We start from the raw sequence: 18608 nt of genomic DNA, 5'->3' as shown, positions 1-18608 counted from the left end.
GGAAGCAGTGTATTTTTCAAATAATGTGTTTTGTGCTGACAATTTTAGTGTGACTGGTTTAATCTTTTCGAATAAAATTTATACTCGATTTCTATTTTTTTTAATTGGTCAAATATTCAAATTTTAGTTAGTTTTAAGTATTAGCTATTTAATTAAATTTTGGTTAGTTTTTAATATTAGTTAGAGTTTTTTTAATATTAGTTAGTTTATTTAAAATATTAGTTAGAGTTTTTTTAAACATTATGTTAATTAGTTCTTTATTAATGTTTTTGTATATAAGTGAATTATTAGTGTATTTTTTAAAAAAAAAGGGTTAGCATTGGATTCTATGATCCTCTCTTCTCTCTTCCATAAAAAAACAAAAAAAATCTCTCCTATCCTAACGTCTCTCTCCACTACAATTTCTTTCTTTCCACTCACAACAACTCTCTCAGCATATCCCACTCACAATCCACTAACTCTCCACTCTCTCATACTCAGCAGAAAAAACAAAAAAAAATCTCTTCTCTCAGCTCACAATAACCGGACACGTCACACACAATCCTCTCTCTGAAATCTCCTTAAATCCATTTCATCTCACACGCGTCTGGGAAGCATTGGCGATTCTCTCACAAAAATCCTCTTCCCAACACAGCTCGCTTCCCTCTCTCAGAACCTCTCTCGCTCACTCTCAAAAAACACTACCTTCACTATTCATCACATCCGCTCCTCACTCCCTCACTCTCAAAACCCAGCCGCCGCCGAATCTAACACCAACCGGAAACCCAAACAACAGCGAAACCCCTCAATCTCCCTCAATCACCGACGAACCCCATAAATCCACCACCATCCGAAAACCTTTCTCACCCTTCATCGCCTTGTCGTCACCGCCACCATCGTCCCTCAAACCACCGTCAAAACCCCGTCTCCTCTCACAAAACCCACGCACAACCCTCAAAAATCCCTTCGCTTTCCGCCGGTAACCCCCAATCGCCCTTTCCTCTTCATCTCCAAGCCACCGTCACCCTTCAAAGACCACACGCGACCTTCACCCTCCACCGCTCACGATTCCGACCCACACCCTTCATCGCTCGCCTTCACCACCTTCAAACCCTCATCCGACTACAATTGTTTCCACCGGATCCTCTTCACCAATCGTGCCTTCGTCCAGAGAACCACCTTCTTCGCTGAATCGCCGCAGATCCAACAACAAGTCCTCTCGGATAAACATCGTCAACATGCTATTCAAGATCGCATTTGGTTTTCTGAAGAGGTCTTGGTTCGTGATGGTTCGGATTTCGCATGTTCCAGTCGAAACCCAGCAATAGGTTTTTTTCCTTTACAGCAAGGACGTGTATGAAACAAAGGAGCTCTACCTCAACGAATTGCAGCAGCATCCTTGACTAAGCGGTGTCGGTAAATCTGAGTCATTTCTCTCCAACTCTGTTTATGTCATGTTCGTTGTTTCAATTTTTTGGTTTTGGTCTGGATTAATTGCCATTGAGTTGTATTCTACTTTTAATTCCTGGCCTGCTTTTTTTTTTGTATTTTATCATTTGTGCTATATAATTGATTTAATCCCGCTTGGTTGAGGTTGTACGCTTAAAAGCCGTTGCAGAAATCCGCAGCCTTCATGCGTCATGATTTTAGTCATAAAACCTGTTTCAAGTGTGTCCTTAATTTCCAAATTGTCCACTTTATTGTCATTTAAATTGTTGATATTGTAAAGTTTTTAAAATAAAAAAAAACAAACAAAACATGTTGTTGCTTGTTGATTATATGATTAAATACTGTGTTGTTGTTAAAGCCGATTCATGCCGTAAACCAAATTATCGGTGGGCTTTCTCATTGAGTTTGGCTTGTTTTCGTCATTATACAGAGGTTAACGTGGATATGCTTTACTGTGGTGTTAAAAGTTTTATTATTAATACTAGGATGGAATTTCAATTTGAACCAATTTTGTTAAGGATAAATTCATGTGTGTTTGGATGAAGTTAATAAGCATAGGAGTGGGCATATGCCGGGATGCTGCGGTAGATTTCAGAAAAGGATGTTCCAGAAAATTATTTGTATACCGTTTGCACAATGTTCTCTATTTGATTGCCATTGAGGATTTTGGTTTGCTCTATTTAGCATAACAATGCCTAAACACCATCAACTTAAGATTAAATAAATTAACATTGTCACTATTCTTATTTGTTTTCTTTAAAATTATAATTAAATAGACTTTTGTTTAAAGAATTCATTTCAATTAATTAGATTAACCAAATTCTAATGATTTATGATTTAATAATTAAAGGTTTTTCTTTTCCATCATCATTTCATAGACCATTTCCAATTTTATTTCGATTTCAATTCATCATCCAACACAAACCAATTTCAAAAAGCACAAATCATACAATTCTCGATTTAAATATCGAGCCCATTTTTAAAACACCTTCGTAAGTCGATCGCTCTTCGCATCGCCATCAACCTCACATAGCTTACTCTTGGGCTTCCTTACAATGAAACCTACTTGTTTATTGGATAATCGAGTAGATGAAATAATACACTAAATAAACTCATTTCATTCACAACTTCAAATCATTTTCCAATCAACTCAATTTCTAAAGTTTTTTCTCTTTCAAATATAAATTTGGGATGAAAAGGAGATAGAAGGCGTACGCCTTACTATTTCTCAATTACTCGAATAATTGGCGTACGCCATATTGCGCGAGTTCTTGTCATCCGATTAAACCCTAATAATCATCCAAATTCAAATCATTTTTCAAATCAAATATAATTTCAAAAGATTTTTCTCTTTTAAATATAACTTGGGATGAAAAGGAGATAGGAAGCGTACGCTTCACTATTTCTCAAGTACTTGAATAATTGGCGTACGCCACATTGCGCAAGTTCTTGTCACCCGATTAAATCTTAAATCACCATTTCGAATCACATCTCCTAAATCAACTACAACTCCTAAATTATTTTAATTCCACATTTCAGATGAAAAGGAGAATAGTGAGCATCCGCTTCATTATCTCTCGATTATTCGAATAATTGACGTACGCCATATTGCTCGAATCTTCGTCATCAAATTAAAGCCTACCCAAATTCAAATTATCTACGCAAATCAAATACAAACATCTAAACATATCTTTTACAATTTAAACCTCGGATGATAAAAGATGGGAGGCGTACGCCTCACAATCTCTCGATTATTTGGATAATTGGCGTACGCCATATTGCACAAATTATCGACTTCTGATTAAAACACGCTAAATAAACTTGGATAAGGGAATAGGAGGTGCACGCCTCATTATTCCTTGAATAAGCAAGTAGGAGGCGTACGCCTCACTACCGTGCATATTCAACATCCACAAACAAACTTTCAAAATAATTCGAACGAAAAGGGACTAGAAGGCGGACGCCTTATTATTCCTCGAAAGAATTGGACGATTGGTGAACACCACATTGCTCAACCTTTCGTCGTTCTTCAAAAAAAAAACATCTCAAACAAATCAAACTTAATTTCTCGCCCCCGAGCGATCGAAACCAAAACACCCAAACACATCAAATCAACTTGTCACCCCCGCGTGACCAAAACCTCTTCAAAAGAACACTGTCAATCCTTTCTAATGCGCACAACAAACCAGTGCTAGAGCCTCCCCCGAGAGTAGACAACGCCAGCGTTTAGCCGTTAGAACGCCGACCTACACAGTCGTTCATCAAAACAAAATACACCCAAATATTCGTAGTAGCCCGAACTACGATTGCTCTGATTTCCTTATTGCACCATAAGGATACGTAGGCAGGAGATTGCTGTATCTTCGCGAGCACACTAATAAAAAAACCTCCCATTTCCCCCTCCTGAGGTCTTCACCCATATCTATCATCAATTCTAATCACTCGAAGCAAACAAGTAACAGTCAATTAACAGTCAAATAGCAAAATCAGACTAAGAGGTTCCCGTTGAGTACAACGGACGTAAGGGGTGCTAATACCTTCCCCTTACGTAATCGACTCCCGAACCCGAATATGGTTGCGACGACCATTATTCTTATCTATAAAAGGTTTTCTCGATATTTTCCTATTCCTTCATTGGAATAAATAAAGTTCGGTGGCGACTCTGTTTCGAACATTTTTTTCCGCGTCCTATCGTGAGGGATCGCATTATCATCATTTTTTGAGGTGCGACAGTCTGGCGACTCTGCTGGGGAACCTGCTCCAAGCCAGAGAGAGTCTAGCCTAACTTAGTCTGATTTTGCTATGACTGTTGGAAGATTTTCTTTCTTTCCATACTTATTTCTCTGTATTTTATTCTGATTGCTTGTGTTGTATGTATTTTATCTTGATACTTTGAAATGGGACTTGGTATATGCTGTGAGATAAGCTCCATACCCGAGCTTCGAGAAGAACTTAGAACCCGGAGTTGTGTAGTATTGAACCGGGGGGCGTACGCCTCATTGGGACAATACGAAAACTCCACCTAGAGTATATCTGTTTGGAGTTCCCATCACAATATGGCTAGCCCATCATTGCGGTGGAGGTTCTAAACACGATCCGTGACTCTAGGGACCTCGCCTTAAAACCAAGTTTTGTTTTCATAATCGGTGATTATGTAGTATTGAACCGAAGGGTGTACACCCTGTTCGTACAATACGAGAATCCCACTTAGATTAGATCATTTCAGAACTTCCATCACGATGTGGCTAGCCCACCATTGCGAGGAAGTTTTGAACTTGATCCGTGAGTCTAAGTTCCTTCCTTGAAAACATAACTTTAGAACCTACCTTGGGAATTTCTAGTAATCAGAGAAACCTATACTTCTTCCTGTTATCCTGATGTACCCGACGTGTGAATGATCTTCAGTGTTGGTATTCCTTTGCGAAAAATCATGGCAAAATTTCATGCATTTGCATATCATCAGCATGCATTGCATATCATTATCCAGGAACAAAAACTTACACCATATTCTCCCCTTGTCCAGTAAACGCTGACTACTCGACACCGGTACGAGACACGCCGCAATTACAAGATGACACTTGAACAGCTTGAGGCAAACCAGGTTTCAATGAGAACAGATATTGACTCCATGCAGACAAAGATGGATCGCTTGTTGGAAACCATGTTACTCTTGGCCCAGAAGGAAAAGGATGCTGAGACTAACGCTGAAGCCAGGAAAGTTGCTGCCGAGTTTGGATCGCCATCACTTAGCATCCCTGGAGTAACTAACCTTGATGGTAATCCTGCCCATCCTGAAGGAGGACCCATCCCTATTCCTGTTCCCATGGTCAACCTGAACCCCCATGAGCATTCTGCTACATCTGCTCGCCATGGATCAATGATGGGTGATGAAGATCCATACGATGCCTTCTTCATGCCACAACCCACCAAACCTGTTGTTGGAGGTCTCCCAGACCCTGCTGTAGAGAGAATCCATGCTTTGGAAGAGAAATTCAAGTCCTTGGAGGTTCACACTACTCCCGGCTTAGACGCTGTTGATATGTGCCTGGTGCCAGGACTCGTGGTTCCCCAAAAATTCAAAGTCCCGGACTTTGACAAATACAAAGGGATCAGCTGCCCGAGGACTCACCTCAGAGCTTATTGCCGCAAAATGGCTGCCCACATCAGTAATGATCAACTCTTGATTCATTACTTCCAAGATAGTCTCAGTGGGGCATCCTTGGAGTGGTACATGCAACTGGAGAGAGGTCAGGTCCAATCATGGAGAGATCTCGCTGAAGCTTTCCTCAGGCATTATCAGTACAACACTGATCTAGCACCCAATCGCACACAACTGCAAGATATGACTCAACACAACAATGAGTCATTCAAGGAATATGCACAGCGGTGGAGAGAGCTTGCAGCTCGTGTCCAACCTCCTCTCCTTGACAAAGAGCTAATTGACATGTTTATGGGAACTCTGCACACCCAGTACATGGAGAAGATGGTAGGATCCAGTTTTCCGACTTTCGCTGAGGTCGTCTCCGTGGGAGAACGGATTGAGAGCCAGATCAAGAAGGGGAAACTACCTTGCACTGCTAATGCTTCAAGTGGGGTGAAGAAACCTTATCCTAATCTCCCAAAGAAGCCAGAAGGTCAAACCAATGCCATAATGGGAGGAGGAGGATATAGGGCACATCCGAATGCTCCTATGCCTTACGATCAGGTCGCCGCTGTCGTCCCAACGCCATATCAGTCTCCATATCAGCAACTCTATCAAACAACAGTATCAACAGCCGGCTTACCAGCGGCCACATCAAAATCAACAACAACGTGCTCCACAACGTCAACCCAATCAGCAGAGGGCAAGGAGGCCAGAAAGACATTTCGATCCTTTGCCAGTATCATATAGCAAGATTCTCCCCTACCTGCTAAAGGATGGATCGGTTGTTCTGAAGGAGATAACACCTGTAACTCCACCATATCCTCCAGGCTACGACGCCAATGCTCACTGCGAGTATCACATGGGTGTCCTAGGGCACACAATAGAGAACTGTAAGGCTTTCAAGCACAAGGTTCAAGATTTGATTGACAGTAAAGCACTTACATTCACGCCAGTGAGGCCAAACGTTGCAACAAATCCCATGCCAGCGCATGCAGAGTCGAGTGAAGCTCGAAGGTAAAGCTTCTCACCGGCCTGAAAAAACAGAGCAATTCCAACAAAGAATCAAGAGATGAAGGCCTATTCATTTGAATGAAGGCAATCTTGATGCCATTTTTACCATATTGCATTCTTGTAATTTGATCTTGTTTGTTTAAGTACTGTATGCTTTAAACATTGTTATTTGTATTTGGTCTTATTAATGGGATGATTATGCATGCTTTGAATCAATCTTTCATATTCACTCATCTATCACGTTTGCAAATCACAAACACATACTTTTTCACCTCACTTTCTTTCATCACACTATTGTTAGTAAATGTTGGAAGGAGGATGACGAAAACAAAATACTCATAATTGCTGATCGTATGCTTTTTCGGATAAAACCCTACTAATGATGTACAGGCATTGTTTCAAATCCCCAAACACTGGAGAGATAAGGAGTTAATCCCTAGTCAACCACTTCGAGCCTAGAAGTAGGAGTTTCTTTCGAATCTACAAAACCCTTACGCTTAACCTGGGGCAGGGTAGTGTTCAGTTGATTTGACTACACTTTCGAATTACAAGATGAAATATCCCATACAAGGATCAATCACATGATATTCTTCGCACACATCTTGAAGTGTCGAAGAAACCATAGAAATCCAAATTTTATGTATGTTGTTCTTCAATGACCAATGACTTGGTAGTCACGATTTTAAACATAATTTCAAAAAAAAAAAAGCCCGCTAAGTCAGACACCCTAAAAGGAGACTTAGGCAAAAACAGGGGCAATCCCGATGGATTAAAGCTTCAAACAAAGCGGTCCATGCAAAAGTTAGGGACCAAAACAAAAATCGAAAGAGACAATGGAAGTCTCCAACAAAAAAACAAGATTCAGTGACCACCATACCAAAATCAAAGGGTCACCGACATCCAAAAAAAACTAAATAAGGTGGCTGCCATTCCAAGAGACCTTGAATCACCATCTTTATCCTTACACCTGCAAAAGACGAATGTGTGTGAATTAACTGAATGTAGGATTGGAGATCATCATGAAGAAGGGGCGGGTTAAAATAAACTTTGAGCCTTATATCCTTTTGTTTCAATAACCATGAACCAAGCCACGTTATAACCTTCAAAAGACCTAATTGAAGTAAGGTTTCTTCTGAAAGCATACTATAGCAAGGTTGAGTAAACTGACTCCCAAAGATGTGCTAATATTCTCTTCTCACTATATCACTCACACGCTAGCTAAATCCAGCACCGCGTTTGGACTCATGATCCACTCGCCACACAGTACCACAACACTCCAAATGAATGATTGTTTTTTCAAAGTTTGCATAATCGTTGCATTAACATCACTGTTTCTTGGATAACAATTCTTAACTGTCAGTCAGTACTTGACATCGAGAAAATTCCAACAAGGGGCAATTCGAGTGGCACTTGATCGTTGGTGTAGACATGAATCAAGACCATCCTATGAATCAGGGGCATGGCATCTTTTGATCATATTGACTTAAGAAGTAGTCAGTATAAGACAAACCTCCAAGTATCGGTTGATCAAGGAGGAAAAGCACTTCAGTATTCAACCCATCTGGGGCAAGTTCCCCAAAGGCTAATCAGGGGCAGACCATTGCAAGATTCAAGAGCTGAGGAAAAACAGACTCAGACCACGTCATGGGATAATCATTCCTAAGGTCTCCTTGTAGGGAGAATTCCTTCGAACACCCTACATACTGGGGCAAGACAAGTTGCAAGGGGCAAATTCCCTTCATATCTTCAAGTCAGTCAAGCAGAGTGCATCAGACACCAGTGACTGCTTGAATTCACAACAAAAACGTCAAAAGTTCATACCAATACGACAACATATGTTGACAAGAACCCTTGGGGCACATCAAAAGCACAACCAACATGCGTTGATCACGTCGCTATGCTCAGTTATGGGCTGGCCAAACGCATCAAAAGAAGAAGTCGGGATCTTCTCAAAGACGAATTCACAACATATCAACAAGAGATCAAACTTGGGGCACCAAGAGTATCCGCATCTATTGCGTGTTCATCACATCATCAACTACCGAGTGTCGGGAAGTCAGATCCCTCCATCAACCAATCAATAGCTCAATCCACATTGACAATCACCAGAAAAGCCAAAGTCCACATTGCTGGCACCCACACAAAAACAATACAACCATCACTGGTTTCCACAAAATCCATTGCCTTTGAAAAGGGGGGGCCAATCCCAAACAAGCCAATCAGTCTTTGCATTCAAACATGCATCACATGCATCACCTCATACATAATGCATACATATCATTTACGCATATAGCATTAATCAAAATCCAAGGTTTAGTCGTAGGCATCCAGGCCAACTCTCAGTTGAGTCGTTGTTTTTCTCTGAGTGACTTCCTACCCTCTTATTGGGCGTTCCCCATTGAGTTACATCCTTCAACCTTTTGTTGATAAGATGTTATCCTCAGCTAAGTCAAACAATATTTCTCCAAACACTTACCTTGTTTCGCGTTGAGCGTCCCTCAATGAGTTGTTTCCTGTAACCTTTTGTTGACAGAAACTACATCTCTCCAGAGAATATTGGTTTTGCAACCTTTTTGTTGTCGATACCCTGAGCAAGTCTTACCCAGCAATGTTCCAACATTACCAAGCAAATCAGGTTTACTGAACTTTGACAGTAGCCTTATTTTTCCAATATTTTTCTCACTGTCATCCTTTTGGTGAAAGTCCATTGAGGAATAATATTAAACATCATCCTGTTTACGATCACCGTTATCCTTTTTGGTAATGGTAAATCCCTGACATTTGTGATCTTACCGTCATCCTTTTGGTGTCGAAGATCCTTGAAGTTTTGGTCTAACCTTCATCCTTTTGGTGGATGGTGACCTCTGCAATTATTACAAGTTTACCGTCATCCTTTTGGTGTCTGCAATCCTTATGGTGATAAGCAATCCTTGTCATTTTGGCTCAACCATCATCCTTTTGGTGATGACGTCCAGTTCAATCTAAAATCATCCTTTTGGTGATAGAGACTATGGAGTTCAGTTAAGGCTATCATCCTTTTGGTGATGGTGACATTTGAAAAATCCAACCCACTGTCATCCTTTTGGTGTCAGTAATATTTGAAGTTATTATAACTTATTATCATCCTTTTGGTGGTAACAAGTTTTGAAGTTATGATCTCACCTCCATCCTTTTGGTGATGGTGATTGTGGATTCATTATCATCCTTTTGGTGATAACGAGTTCTGTTGTGTTGTAGTGCCTTCATCCTTTTGGTGATGGTGACTATCGACTTATTATCATCCTTTTGGTGGTAACAAGTTTTATCGTTTGACAATACCTTCATCCTTTTGGTGATGGTAATTGTTGACTTATTATCATCCTTTTGGTGATAACAAGTTTGTGTCTTGATCCTACCTTCATCCTTTTGGTGATGGTGATCAAATTGCGTGTGTGCTTATTATCATCCTTTTGGTGGTAACTAAGTTTTGTCGTTTAACAATACCTTCATCCTTTTGGTGATGGTGATTGTTGACTTCTTATCATCCTTTTGGTGATAACAAGTTTTGTGTCTTGATCCTACCTCCATCCTTTTGGTGATGGTGATCAATTGCGTGTGTGCTTATTATCATCCTTTTGGTGGTAACAAGTGTTGTCGTTTGACAATACCTTCATCCTTTTGGTGACGGTGATTGTTGACTTATTATCATCCTTTTGGTGATAACAAGTTTGTCTTGATCCTACCTTCATCCTTTTGGTGATGGTGATCAATTGCGTGTGTGTTTCTTATCATCCTTTTGGTGATAACAAGTTTGTCTCGATCCTACCTTCATCCTTTTGGTGATGGTGATCAATTGCGTGTGTGCTTATTATCATCCTTTTGGTGATAACAAGTTTGTGTCTTGATCTTACCCTCATCCTTTTGGTGATGGCGATCAATTGCGTTGAGTGCTTATTATCGTCCTTTTGGCGATAACAAGTTGTGTTTTTAATTACACCTTCATCCTTTTGGTGATGGTGATCATTGAGTTCCGACTTATTGTCATCCTTTTGGTGGTAACAAGCTTTGTTTTTAATTATACCTTCATCCTTTCGGTGATGGTGATCATTGAGTTTTGACTTATTATCATCCTTTTGGTGATAACAAGTTTGTTGTGGGACTATACCTTCATCCTTTTGGTGATGGTGATCATTGAAGTTATTTGACTTATTATCATCCTTTTGGTGATAACAAGTTTTGTTGTTGGATCTTACCTTCATCCTTTTGGTGACGGTGATCTTTGAAGTTGATGAGTTAACTATCATCCTTTTGGTGGTAGCCTGGATCTTATACTCTTGATAATGGGAAACTTTATCAGAATAACCATCATCCTTTTGGTGACGGACATCATCCTTTTGGTGATGAAAATCTTTGGATTATGTCTAGCTTTCATCCTTTTGGTGATAGCAAGATTTGTTGTTGATCTTACCATCATCCTTTTGGTGATGACGATCCCGACAATCATGGTGAATTACTATCATCCTTTTGGTGATAGCAAGTCTTACTGTCATCCTTTTAGTGCCAGAAAACTTGTTCAGTTTTTGTCTCACATCATGAAGACCTGTGCAAAATTTGAATGTTGACTCGAGGGTTGGCAGTGATTTGGCATTCTATCCCTATTACCTTGGTGTTGTTAGAATCCATTGCATTTTCATCTGCATCTCTCCATTACATTTCAAAGGACAAAATTTGGATCCTTTCGTATTTAATTACCTTCCACCACGAATGTATGATGACCATTGTCATTTTTACCTTCTAATTCAAGATAATTAAATAGGGGCAGCTGTCGTACCCCAATTTTGTCCGGGCATTTTTAATTTTTCATAGAATTAATTTCATTTTTCAATTTAGCATCATATGCATAGCATGACATACATTTGCATCATGAATAAACACATGAAATGTCAGTCAGAATGAATTTATTTGAGAATACAGAAAAAATCGATTGAATTGTTAAAATTTGAGGAAGCAGTGTATTTTTCAAATAATGTGTTTTGTGCTGACAATTTTAGTGTGACTGGTTTAATCTTTTCGAATAAAATTTATACTCGATTTCTATTTTTTTTAATTGGTCAAATATTCAAATTTTAGTTAGTTTTAAGTATTAGCTATTTAATTAAATTTTGGTTAGTTTTTAATATTAGTTAGAGTTTTTTTAATATTAGTTAGTTTATTTAAAATATTAGTTAGAGTTTTTTTAAACATTATGTTAATTAGTTCTTTATTAATGTTTTTGTATATAAGTGAATTATTAGTGTATTTTTTAAAAAAAAAGGGTTAGCATTGGATTCTATGATCCTCTCTTCTCTCTTCCATAAAAAACAAAAAAAATCTCTCCTATCCTAACGTCTCTCTCCACTACAATTTCTTTCTTTCCACTCACAACAACTCTCTCAGCATATCCCACTCACAATCCACTAACTCTCCACTCTCTCATACTCAGCAGAAAAAACAAAAAAAAATCTCTTCTCTCAGCTCACAATAACCGGACACGTCACACACAATCCTCTCTCTGAAATCTCCTTAAATCCATTTCATCTCACACGCGTCTGGGAAGCATTGGCGATTCTCTCACAAAAATCCTCTTCCCAACACAGCTCGCTTCCCTCTCTCAGAACCTCTCTCGCTCACTCTCAAAAAACACTACCTTCACTATTCATCACATCCGCTCCTCACTCCCTCACTCTCAAAACCCAGCCGCCGCCGAATCTAACACCAACCGGAAACCCAAACAACAGCGAAACCCCTCAATCTCCCTCAATCACCGACGAACCCCATAAATCCACCACCATCCGAAAACCTTTCTCACCCTTCATCGCCTTGTCGTCACCGCCACCATCGTCCCTCAAACCACCGTCAAAACCCCGTCTCCTCTCACAAAACCCACGCACAACCCTCAAAATCCCTTCGCTTTCCGCCGGTAACCCCCAATCGCCCTTTCCTCTTCATCTCCAAGCCACCGTCACCCTTCAAAGACCACACGCGACCTTCACCCTCCACCGCTCACGATTCCGACCCACACCCTTCATCGCTCGCCTTCACCACCTTCAAACCCTCATCCGACTACAATTGTTTCCACCGGATCCTCTTCACCAATCGTGCCTTCGTCCAGAGAACCACCTTCTTCGCTGAATCGCCGCAGATCCAACAACAAGTCCTCTCGGATAAACATCGTCAACATGCTATTCAAGATCGCATTTGGTTTTCTGAAGAGGTCTTGGTTCGTGATGGTTCGGATTTCGCATGTTCCAGTCGAAACCCAGCAATAGGTTTTTTTCCTTTACAGCAAGGACGTGTATGAAACAAAGGAGCTCTACCTCAACGATTTGCAGCAACATCCTTGACTAAGCGGTGTCGGTAAATCTGAGTCATTTCTCTCCAACTCTGTTTATGTCATGTTCGTTGTTTCAATTTTTTGGTTTTGGTCTGGATTAATTGCCATTGAGTTGTATTCTACTTTTAATTCCTGGCCTGTTTTTTTTTTGTATTTTATCATTTGTGCTATATAATTGATTTAATCCCGCTTGGTTGAGGTTGTACGCTTAAAAGCCGTTGCAGAAATCCGCAGCCTTCATGCGTCATGATTTTAGTCATAAAACCTGTTTCAAGTGTGTCCTTAATTTCCAAATTGTCCACTTTATTGTCATTTAAATTGTTGATATTGTAAAGTTTTTAAAATAAAAAAAAACAAACAAAACATGTTGTTGCTTGTTGATTATATGATTAAATACTGTGTTGTTGTTAAAGCCGATTCATGCCGTAAACCAAATTATCGGTGGGCTTTCTCATTGAGTTTGGCTTGTTTTCGTCATTATACAGAGGTTAACGTGGATATGCTTTACTGTGGTGTTAAAAGTTTTATTATTAATACTAGGATGGAATTTCAATTTGAACCAATTTTGTTAAGGATAAATTCATGTGTGTTTGGATGAAGTTAATAAGCATAGGAGTGGGCATATGCCGGGATGCTGCGGTAGATTTCAGAAAAGGATGTTCCAGAAAATTATTTGTATACCGTTTGCACAATGTTCTCTATTTGATTGCCATTGAGGATTTTGGTTTGCTCTATTTAGCATAACAATGCCTAAACACCATCAACTTAAGATTAAATAAATTAACATTGTCACTATTCTTATTTGTTTTCTTTAAAATTATAATTAAATAGACTTTTGTTTAAAGAATTCATTTCAATTAATTAGATTAACCAAATTCTAATGATTTATGATTTAATAATTAAAGGTTTTTCTTTTCCATCATCATTTCATAGACCATTTCCAATTTTATTTCGATTTCAATTCATCATCCAACACAAACCAATTTCAAAAAGCACAAATCATACAATTCTCGATTTAAATATCGAGCCCATTTTTAAAACACCTTCGTAAGTCGATCGCTCTTCGCATCGCCATCAACCTCACATAGCTTACTCTTGGGCTTCCTTACAATGAAACCTACTTGTTTATTGGATAATCGAGTAGATGAAATAATACACTAAATAAACTCATTTCATTCACAACTTCAAATCATTTTCCAATCAACTCAATTTCTAAAGTTTTTTCTCTTTCAAATATAAATTTGGGATGAAAAGGAGATAGAAGGCGTACGCCTTACTATTTCTCAATTACTCGAATAATTGGCGTACGCCATATTGCGCGAGTTCTTGTCATCCGATTAAACCCTAATAATCATCCAAATTCAAATCATTTTTCAAATCAAATATAATTTCAAAAGATTTTTCTCTTTTAAATATAACTTGGGATGAAAAGGAGATAGGAAGCGTACGCTTCACTATTTCTCAAGTACTTGAATAATTGGCGTACGCCACATTGCGCAAGTTCTTGTCACCCGATTAAATCTTAAATCACCATTTCGAATCACATCTCCTAAATCAACTACAACTCCTAAATTATTTTAATTCCACATTTCAGATGAAAAGGAGAATAGTGAGCATCCGCTTCATTATCTCTCGATTATTCGAATAATTGACGTACGCCATATTGCTCGAATCTTCGTCATCAAATTAAAGCCTACCCAAATTCAAATTATCTACGCAAATCAAATACAAACATCTAAACATATCTTTTACAATTTAAACCTCGGATGATAAAAGATGGGAGGCGTACGCCTCACAATCTCTCGATTATTTGGATAATTGGCGTACGCCATATTGCACAAATTATCGACTTCTGATTAAAACACGCTAAATAAACTTGGATAAGGGAATAGGAGGTGCACGCCTCATTATTCCTTGAATAAGCAAGTAGGAGGCGTACGCCTCACTACCGTGCATATTCAACATCCACAAACAAACTTTCAAAATAATTCGAACGAAAAGGGACTAGAAGGCGGACGCCTTATTATTCCTCGAAAGAATTGGACGATTGGTGAACACCACATTGCTCAACCTTTCGTCGTTCTTCAAAAAAAAACATCTCAAACAAATCAAACTTAATTTCTCGCCCCCGAGCGATCGAAACCAAAACACCCAAACACATCAAATCAACTTGTCACCCCCGCGTGACCAAAACCTCTTCAAAAGAACACTGTCAATCCTTTCTAATGCGCACAACAAACCAGTGCTAGAGCCTCCCCCGAGAGTAGACAACGCCAGCGTTTAGCCGTTAGAACGCCGACCTACACAGTCGTTCATCAAAACAAAACACACCCAAATATTCGTAGTAGCCCGAACTACGATTGCTCTGATTTCCTTATTGCACCATAAGGATACGTAGGCAGGAGATTGCTGTATCTTCGCGAGCACACTAATAAAAAAACCTCCCATTTCCCCCTCCTGAGGTCTTCACCCATATCTATCATCAATTCTAATCACTCGAAGCAAACAAGTAACAGTCAATTAACAGTCAAATAGCAAAATCAGACTAAGAGGTTCCCGTTGAGTACAACGGACGTAAGGGGTGCTAATACCTTCCCCTTACGTAATCGACTCCCGAACCCGAATATGGTTGCGACGACCATTATTCTTATCTATAAAAGGTTTTCTCGATATTTTCCTATTCCTTCATTGGAATAAATAAAGTTCGGTGGCGACTCTGTTTCGAACATTTTTTTCCGCGTCCTATCGTGAGGGATCGCATTATCATCATTTTTTGAGGTGCGACACCCCCCTAGAACAACATAAAAAAAGGGGATTTTGTAAATTTCATAATTTTCTTGGTCACAAAACTCACCAATGTGTTCTTTTCAGGGATTTGGTGCAGAAAGCTCTGAAAGAAGGAAGGCTCCAGTTTGGCGAAAGGCCAAAAATGCAATTGGATTCCGACCCTCTGAAGGTGGAGGAATATTTGTACGCATAGCCTCTAGAATGCATGATGGTAGAGACTACTAATGGTCTCATTGAAGTTTCCAAAGCAGCCTCGTTAGCTGAATCGTTTAAAGTGATGATGGTCGAAACTACTGAAGGTTTCGGAAACAAGGCCAAAGGGAAGTCCGAGTCAGCCTATCCTCAACCTGGCGAAAGCTTATCAGACTTCCAAGATAAGTGTAAGGAAAATGGGTCAAAAGCTCTGTTATGCCCAAAGTGCAGCGCGGTGTTCGATGAGAAAATTGCCGAAAGACTGAAGGCAGACAACAAGGTTGTGAAAGATGAGAAACATGTTGTCCCATGATTCGTGTTCAACAAGCATGAAACACCTCGACGGAACGAAGATTATAGAAGACAGTTTCAATGTTCCCGACCAAAGACCTTCATTCCTCCAACTGATGTTCCACAGGAAAAGTGGATAGAGTCCATCAATCAGAAAGGGAGCAAAAAGCCAAAATGGAGGTTGTTGGAGAAAGAGACAACATCTCCAGAGAAGAGAAGAGGCTACACAATATCTCCTAATTACAAAGGAAATAATCCAATGACTAGGACACAATGGAGACGCCACCAGCGAAATCAAAAGGCTGGGAAAGTTGTTACTACTCCACAGTTGAAGCCTTCGGAAATCGCTGGACAAAAGGAACAAATGTCAAAGGTTGTAGGACCATGAAAAATGGTGGCCAATCAGACAGTGGCCATGACTGTCGACTCGACGGGAAAGAAGGCAGTGATAGCTACTCAGAATATGGAATGTTCATCAGAGGTCGAGAGGTAGCCCCGAAGCGAGGGTAAATCGAAAGAGGAAGAGCCCGAGTGTTATCCCCAACCATAGGAAGGAGAGCCTGAATACTCCCCTCAATCTGATGAGGAATTCTATGAAGACATGTACGAAGAAAACAACAATGACATTTATGGTGACGATCTCGTTGTAAATTGTGACATTGTATCAGTGTTGCCAGCTGAATAAGACATGGTGTTCGAGGTCTCTGAAACAGAGGGAGACTTTGTACCAGACGAGACAGATGGAGGAAAACCTTTGTGCTATTATGTCATGAATAGCGACATGGTGGAAGAATATAAATCTATGTTTGAAAGGCCCAATCCTGGGATGATGTACCATCTGAAGCCATTGTTCATCAAAGCAAAGGTTGATGGGATGGCGGTGAACAAGGTTTTGTCGACGGAGGTGCTGCAGTCAATTTGATGCCCCATACTCTGTTTAAGAAAATGGGAAAGGGTGATGAAGATCTTCGACAACACAACATGGTCCTCTCAAACTACGAAGGGAAAACCAACAACATTGTTTAGGTCGACCTCGATGTGGGAAAGACAACACGTTCAACACTATTCATGGTGATAGACTCAAAAGCCAATTTCAATGTACTCTTGGGTCGAGAATGAATCCATGGGATATGGGTTGTACCATCGACAGTCCACCAGAGGCTTATAATCTAGAGAAAGGACGACATCATAGAAAATATTGAGGCTGACCAAATTTATTACCGGGTCGACGATAGGGGTTCCAAGAGGTCTTTCGACCAACACTTGGCGAATATAGCACCATGTGATGACGAATCGGGCTCCTATAATTCCGTCAAAATTGGTCGAGTTCTGAACTTGGACCCTGATCATGGTTTCGTATGGGATAACGAGGAAGACACAAGATTAGAGACGGGAATTCCACCTACGGGGTGGCCTGCAGTCGGTGAGGATGACTGCTGAGTCAGAAAGCCTGGCTCGAATTTCAGTCTATTTGGCTGAAAGCAAGAGGAAGTCAATTCTGGAAAGGGAGAGACTTCAGGATTTGGCCTGTGAGGCCGAAGGTTTGGAAAATGGTCGACCAGACCAGACAACAACTTCAGAAAGCGGGATGCTTGATTGTATCTATGACAATGAGCCTTTGGGGTTCAAAAAGAACCCACTAAATGAGTCCCAGAAGATGCAAGCGCAAGATCCCTTCGAAGAGATCGATTTGGGAGATGGAATCACAAAAAGACCAACCTACATAAGTACTAACGTGGGGTCAGAAATGAGGGTGAAACTAGTTGAGGTATTGAATGAATACAAGGACTGCTTTGCCTGGGATTATGACAAAATGCCAGGTTTAAATCAGAGCGTCGTGGAGCATCGACTGGCTATCCAACCAGGGAAAAATCCTGTGAAGCAACACCCTCGATGCTTGCCCCAGACGTCACTTCAAAAGCGAGAGATTGAAAGACTCATCAAAAGTAGTTTCATAAGAACGACTAGGTACGCCGAATGGTTGGCCAACATAGTGCCCATCATCAAGAAAAACAGAACTCTTAGGATTTATATAGATTTCAGAGATCTAAATAACGGCACACCAAAGGATGAGTGTTCAATGCTCGTGGCGGAAATGTTGGTTGATTCGGCCGTAGGGTTTGAGTATCTGAGCTTACTTGATGGATACTCGGGCTACAATCAAATTCTTATTGCCGAAGAAGTTGTCCCCAAGACAGCGCTTCGATGCCCTGGTGCTCTAGGGACGTAAGAGTGGGTCGTCATGCCGTTTGGTTTGAAAAACGCAGGAGCAACCTACCAAAGGGCCATGAATGCCATATTTCATGACTTCATTGAGAAGTTCATGCAGGTGTATATTGACGACATCATGATAAAATCGTCATCTCAGGAGGGGCACCTGGATTACCTTCGACGCTCGTTTGA

Source organism: Lathyrus oleraceus, chromosome 7, assembly GCF_024323335.1.
Source record: "Lathyrus oleraceus cultivar Zhongwan6 chromosome 7, CAAS_Psat_ZW6_1.0, whole genome shotgun sequence".
NCBI lineage: Eukaryota > Viridiplantae > Streptophyta > Magnoliopsida > Fabales > Fabaceae > Lathyrus > Lathyrus oleraceus.
The sequence above is the reverse complement of the archived record's forward strand: the minus strand, read 5'-3'. Positions refer to the sequence as shown.